Below are 6,470 nucleotides of genomic sequence, written 5' to 3'. Positions count from 1 at the left end.
CATCTCCTCCTACTCTCCTCTCTTTCCCTCCTCCTCTCCTCTCTTCCCCTCCTCCTCTCCTCTCTTCTCCTCCTCCTCCTCTCTTCTCCTCCTCTCCTCTCTTCCCCTCCTCCTCTCCTCTCTTCTCCTCCTCCTCTCCTCACTTCCCCTCCTCCTCTCTTCTCCTCCTCCTCTCCTGAGGTCGACCCTTCGGGGGCCGAGGCAGCGAGTCAACAACGATGCAGACTTCACAAGCGCATATTTCCCAGGATGCATTGTGATCGCCCATCAATTCCGGTGCACGAACAGGTGATAAATATAAATGCAAGTAAACAAACAATATTTAGAGGATTTAGACATATTTATGAAATTAACTCATCTGCAATATTTAATTACTCATTGTTCTGTGTAATTTTTATTACTTATTCTTATTATTAGGCCTGCTTAACGGCAAGTGCATTCCATTTAAAATATTCTGCTACCCCTCTGACCCTGCCCCCTGCTCTGACCCCGCCCCCCTGCTCTGACCCCGCCCCCTGCTCTGACCCCGCCCCCTGCTCTGACCCCACCCCCTGCTCTGACCCCGCCCCCCTGCTCTGACCCCGCCCCCCTGCTCTGACCCCGCCCCCTGCTCTGACCCCGCCCCCCTGCTCTGACCCCACCCCCTGCTCTGACCCCGCCCCCCTGCTCTGACCCCGCCCCCCTGCTCTGACCCCACCCCCCCCGCTCTGCAAGTGGCCACTCGCATTACATATGGTGCTACGTATTACCAACTGCCGAGGGGAAGTGGAGGAGGGCTGGTTAAATGACTAATGAAACACAGTTACTGACAGGAAGTAAAGGTCAAGGGTCAAATCTGGTTTCCATTAGCAACCCAGAACTGAAACCTTTGATCTGATTTAAAGGGACAGTTCTCTCTCTCTCTCTCACACACACACACACACACACCTGTGTCTGAGCAGGCTGCACTGCAGCAGCCATGTTGTCAGCAGCAGCAGGCCGATGACCTCACAGATGGTGAACGCCCACTCCCTCCTGGAGAACCAATCAAAGAACTTGTCGGGCAGAGGGGGCGTGGCCTCCATCGGCGGGACGCGTTCGTGGACGACAGAGATCATGACGGTGGTCGACAGGATGCAGACCACGCCGTAGACGAACGCCACGCCCGTCTTCGCCCACTCCTCGGGGAACGCCGGCCGGGCGGCGTCCGGACCGGGAGCCGGGATCTGGATCCAGACCGCCGAGTCGGCGCCGGGATCGCCGTTCCCGCTCTGACGGTGGAACCCGTTTCGTATCCCGTTTCTCTGCGCCGAATGCGCGTGTTTGGCGTCGCCGCTGACGATGCCGTCGATCCCGTCGATCCCGCCATCGACCGCGAGCGCCGTTAGCCCGTTAGCGGGCGCGTTTCTCCCGTTAGCGCGGCCGTTCTGGTGCGTCCGGATGTGGTGTTCGATCCGCAGAGTCTCGATCCGCTCCAGGAGCTGCTTCCCGCCGTCTGACGTCACCAAGCAGAGGGGCGGAGCCGTGAAGTCCGACTGGCCGAGGCTTAACAGAGCCCGCCCGTTGAGGTTTTTCAGCGAATCGCAGTACTCCTGAAGTCCCTGGTCGCCGAGCCAACGGACAACGTCCTCTCCCGACCAATCAGAGACTTTTGTCATGATGACTCACCTGGGAGAAAGAGAGAAAGAAGAGGGTTAGAAAACAACTGGTGCGCTTGTTTCGACAGCGCCACCTACTGAGGACAGAAAGGATGATGAATTTCAGTCTCTATTTTCTTTTTTCCACCGACTGAATGGAAAGAGTTGATAGCTCAGCTTCATGTGTTGCCGCACACTTTAAAACCAAACTTTCAACAATTTTGTTTTTTATAAGACGTTTAGTCAAAAGATTTTGCAATTACAAAAGATACAAAACAGACTGATGGAAAACAGACTGAAATTAAAAGAAAAATTGAAAACAATATAAACAAATAAAAACTAGCAGAACTATAATACTCCCAAACTACAATAACCCAGGTGCGTTCCCGTGTCTTCAACAAGGTTCGGATCGGCCATGTTGGATAATTCACATTTTGCTTCAGGTGGTGAACGCCTCGCTGACATGTCAAACACTTACAGCTGCAATAAGTGACACTTTCTGACCACTAGAGGGCGGCAGAAACCACAACACATTTGTAAAGCCACTGCACTACGGAGGCCTGCCAAGGACAAACTTTGCAAAGCACTGTGGATCAATGCTAACAGCTAAGCTAACCGTACCTACAGAGAAGTGTCACCGGTTACCAGTCTCACTTTGACAGATCTTCCTCCCGTTGAAGGTCACATGTCCCACAATGACAAGTGAAGCGGCAGGTAGCATGTTTTTTCCAGTCAGTTTCAGTCTAAACTCCAGGAAACGCATCACAGCTGGACTCGCTCCTGATTGGCTCCCTCACTAAAGAATGACTGAAATCCGTCCAATCAGGCCAGTCTGCAGCATTTGAACTGAAGCCTCCACTCAGCAGATTTACCTGCTCAAGTAACTGTGATCGAGTCACAAAATGCTAACTGGCTAACGCTAACTTCTGGTTGTTAGCATTTTGTGATCCTCGATCAAATCATTTTTTTTATAGTTTGGCAGTCGTCTGACAACAGAAGCAGAAAGATCTGTCAGTGAAACAGCTGTACTGTTAAACATGATGTTGAAACACTAACTCAGTGATCACAGACAGAAAGTGCTGGCAGTGGAGAGAACCCAGCTTTACTATAATAATATAGAATATAGAAGTTAATATATAGTTAATATAGAACCTCCTTGGCTTTACCCTGCGGAAGTACGGCAGCCATGTTGGTGAAAAGGGCCTCTAGAAAGAAAAACCTATTCAGAAAAAGCCATCTCTTCTTCATCTCCCTTCATTAGACCCTAACTTCATATAACTTCCATCAGTTTGATACGACTCGCTCTGACGTTTACTGGAGAGTTAGCCTATATTAGCCACACACACACACACACACACACACACACACACACACCTCCTCTCCATCCCCATGTGCAGCACTTGAGAGTTTTTGGTATATTTCCCCTCGGACGTCTCACTGTCACACTTCACAGTCTCATAGTTCCACTCTACATGTTCTGGAGGAACGATTCATAACTGTAACACCAAATGAGAAAGTGGATTTACTCACGCTGCGTCTTCTCTGTCTGACACTCACTGAGTCACACCCTCTCTCTCTCTGTATGGTTCTCTATGTCTCTCACCCTCTCACCCTCTCTCTCTCTGTATGGTTCCCTCTCTCTCTCTCTCTCTCTGTATAGTTCTCTCTCTCTCTCTCTCTCTCTCTCTGTATGGTTCCCTCTCTCTCTCTCTCTCTCTGTATAGTTCTCTCTCTCTCTCTCTCTCTCTCTCTGTATAGTTCTCTCTCTCTCTCTCTCTCTCTCTGTATGGTTCCCTCTCTCTCTCTCTCTCTCTGTATGGTTCCCTCTCTCTCTCTCTCTCTCTCTCTCTCTCTCTCTCTCTCTCTCTCTCTCTCTCTCTCTCTGTATGGTTCTCTCTCTCTCTCTGTATGGTTCCCTCTCTCTCTCTGTATGGTTCTCTCTCTCTCTCTCTCTCTCTGTATGGTTCCCTCTCTCTCTCTCTGTATGGTTCTCTCTCTCTCTCTCTGTATGGTTCTCTCTCTCTCTCTCTGTATGGTTCTCTATGTCTCTCACCCTCTCTCTTTCTCATGGTTCCCGCTCTCTCTCTCTCTCTCTCTCTCTCTCTGTATGGTTCTCTCTCTCTCTCTCTGTATGGTTCTCTATGTCTCTCACCCTCTCTCTCTCTCTGCCACTCCCTTCCTCTAACTGACCTAGCCTCCTCTCTCTCTCTCTCTCTCTCTCTCTCTCATATGAAAGCTGGCAACATCCCTCCATCCCTGTACTGAAAGCTGATTGGCCAGTTGTGGACACATTAATCAACACTAACCATTAGTTAACACCAACAGTTAATTATTATTTAGTGTATTTCTGAATACACATTCTGTATTTCTACTACAAATTCAATTTTATCACAAGCTTCTGACAAACACGACTTCAGCAGAACTGTAACCATAGAAACGTCAGTAGCTAGCATCCGTGCTACACTGTAGCAGAACTGTAACCATAGAAACGTCAGTAGCTAGCATCCATGCTACACTGTAGCAGAACTGTAACTATAGAAACAATAAATGATCGTATTTCTGACTGAATAAATTAATAATTTCAAACCCAATCAGGGTGTTTTATTGACAGTCTACATATAATAGAAATATAACATCTCAACATGATTCTTTGATGTATGTTGAGGCTGTAAAGTTTTTACTTTTACTACATGATTTAACAAAATACACAAAATCTACCGCATGTATTGACTGGTGTCTTCAGTGGTAACTACTAGAACACACACACACACACACACACACACACACACACACACACACACACACACTGCTGGGAGAGGAAGCGGTTGTTACCACTTGCTCGCTGATGAAGTGTTGCACAATCGCTGACCACACACACACACTTTTATTTTCAATATGAACCAAACAGTCATGTGCTTTCTGTTCACTGAGACAAATACAGAGAGAGAGAGAGAGAGAGAGAGAGAGAGAAAGAGGGAGAGACAGTGAGAGAAAGAGGGAAAGAGAGATAGAGAGATAGAGAGAGAAAGAGGGAGAGAGAGAGAGAGAGAGATGGAGAGAGAAAGAGGGAGAGAGAGAGAGCTGGAGAGAGAGAGAGAGAGAGAGAGAGAGAAAGAGGGAGAGACAGTGAAAGAGGGAAAGAGAGAAAGAGATAGAGAGAGAGAGGGAGAGAGAGAGAGAGAGATGGAGAGAGAGAGAGAGAAAGAGGGAGAGACAGTGAAAGAGGGAAAGAGAGATAGAGAAAGAGGGAGAGAGAGAGAGAGAGGGAGAGAGAGAGAGAGGGAAAGAGGGAGAGAGAGAGAGAAAGAGGGAGAGAGAAAGAGAGAGAGAGTATGTGTGTAATCCTAACCCTAACCTTTGACCCCAAGTAGTTTTTTAGTTTTCTCCTGAGGCCACACACACACACACACACACACACACACACACACACAGAGCGATGGCTCATATTTTCCAGCCCAGAGAACCAATCCACTGACATGTTTAAATAAACAGCAACAGACCAAACACACACGCACGCACCTACGCGCACACACACACACACACACACACACACACACACACACACACACACACACACACACAGGCTAACGTTCAGTTTGTCACTGTGAATCACGAGAAGTTAATAAGATAATAATAATAATGTGTAAAGAAATCCTCTTTAGCCGCCAGGCCACCCTGAACCCATCAACACTCACTCTTTACTTTATCCATTTGTACACGAGAAACGAGAGAACCACAAACCAAATCCGTTCAAAAAATTGCCAATTTGACGTATATTTGCTTATCTGCTAACATGCATATCTGGTAGAACAGGTATGTAAGACCTCGTCTGAACCAGTACGGCCTTCTGGTCAATTCGGCATATAAGGAATTCACCTAGCGGCAATTACTTCGATACAGTCTTAACTTTTAGGAGTGATGCACACTGCTCGCTACCGCCCTCCGCTGCTGTATTTAGCGGGAGATGATAATGGGAATAACGGGCGAAGCGGTTCTAAAAGTTAAAATGTTAGTGAAATGCGAGCTGCTTGTTGTATTGAATGTATGCCGAATTTGAGAACGACTCATAAAAATCCTTAAACGGTTTAAAGTCACGTTTTACCAGTTGTGTCCCTTTGCCGAGAAGCAAGGAAGTATTAAACCCGCAGATTTTTTAATACAGTTTGGCGTACCCTTCCCTCGGTACAAAAAGAACGGTCTTACCTTGGCCACAGAGAAGGAGATGCATCAGGTTCAGTTTGTAAATCATCCCTCCATCCCTCAATCTATTCATCCGTCCATTGAACCTCTCTCCCGCAGCAGAACGAGCCGAGCCAGCCACGAATTGGCTTTTATTTTAAGACCCGTAAAGAACTCACGATTTTTTTCCGTTTCCTGAAAAACACTTTATTTTCGTAATTATCTAAGTCGATACAAGATGGCGGTGAGTTTAAAAGATGGCTGACTGTATAAATATATCAGTGTAAGATGTGAAATGTAAAGAAAAATGTGTGCTGGGAAGATTCCGCCCCACGCTGGCCTGCAAAGCGTTCAGCATGTCAAGTAACAGGAATAAAGAACACGATTTCCGGTTGCTTCTTTCAAAATAAAAGCCTTAAAAATCACGCAAGTTTTTGAGTAATACAAAGTACGGAAGTGAAGATGAACCACCACAGCACATATTCAGTCACATAGGCCTAGTGAATATCAAAATACACACACAGAGTGGGGATATTCAACTTTCGCCTTCAGTGAAAACCCATTAAATGAACACTTTTGAAACCCTCTCACTAAGCATAAACCAAGCTACAGACTTTCTCCACTGTCATTTAGATATTGTCACCAGCAAAATCAATGTAAAAAAAAACAAAAAAA

The 6,470-nt window shown here is 46.8% G+C and overlaps 1 pseudogene across 1 annotated transcript in view; it reads right to left on the bottom strand.

Moving 5' to 3' along the window:
* LOC139920547 (phosphatidylcholine:ceramide cholinephosphotransferase 1 pseudogene) overlaps positions 1–6,115 on the bottom strand; it is a 9,327-nt pseudogene extending 3,212 nt beyond the window's left edge. Inside the window, exons 1-2 of the transcript XR_013504189.1 lie at positions 5,820–6,115; positions 928–1,647 (exon numbers count right to left, since the gene is read on the bottom strand). The product of XR_013504189.1 is annotated as a phosphatidylcholine:ceramide cholinephosphotransferase 1 pseudogene (transcript). The remainder of the gene's footprint in view (positions 1–927; positions 1,648–5,819) is intronic.
* Between the last annotated feature and the right edge of the window lie 355 nt (positions 6,116–6,470).

This window comes from Centroberyx gerrardi, unplaced genomic scaffold (assembly GCF_048128805.1).
Source record: "Centroberyx gerrardi isolate f3 unplaced genomic scaffold, fCenGer3.hap1.cur.20231027 Scaffold_88, whole genome shotgun sequence".
Classification (NCBI taxonomy): Eukaryota; Metazoa; Chordata; class Actinopteri; order Beryciformes; family Berycidae; genus Centroberyx; species Centroberyx gerrardi.
The sequence above is the reverse complement of the archived record's forward strand: the minus strand, read 5'-3'. Positions and strand labels throughout refer to the sequence as shown.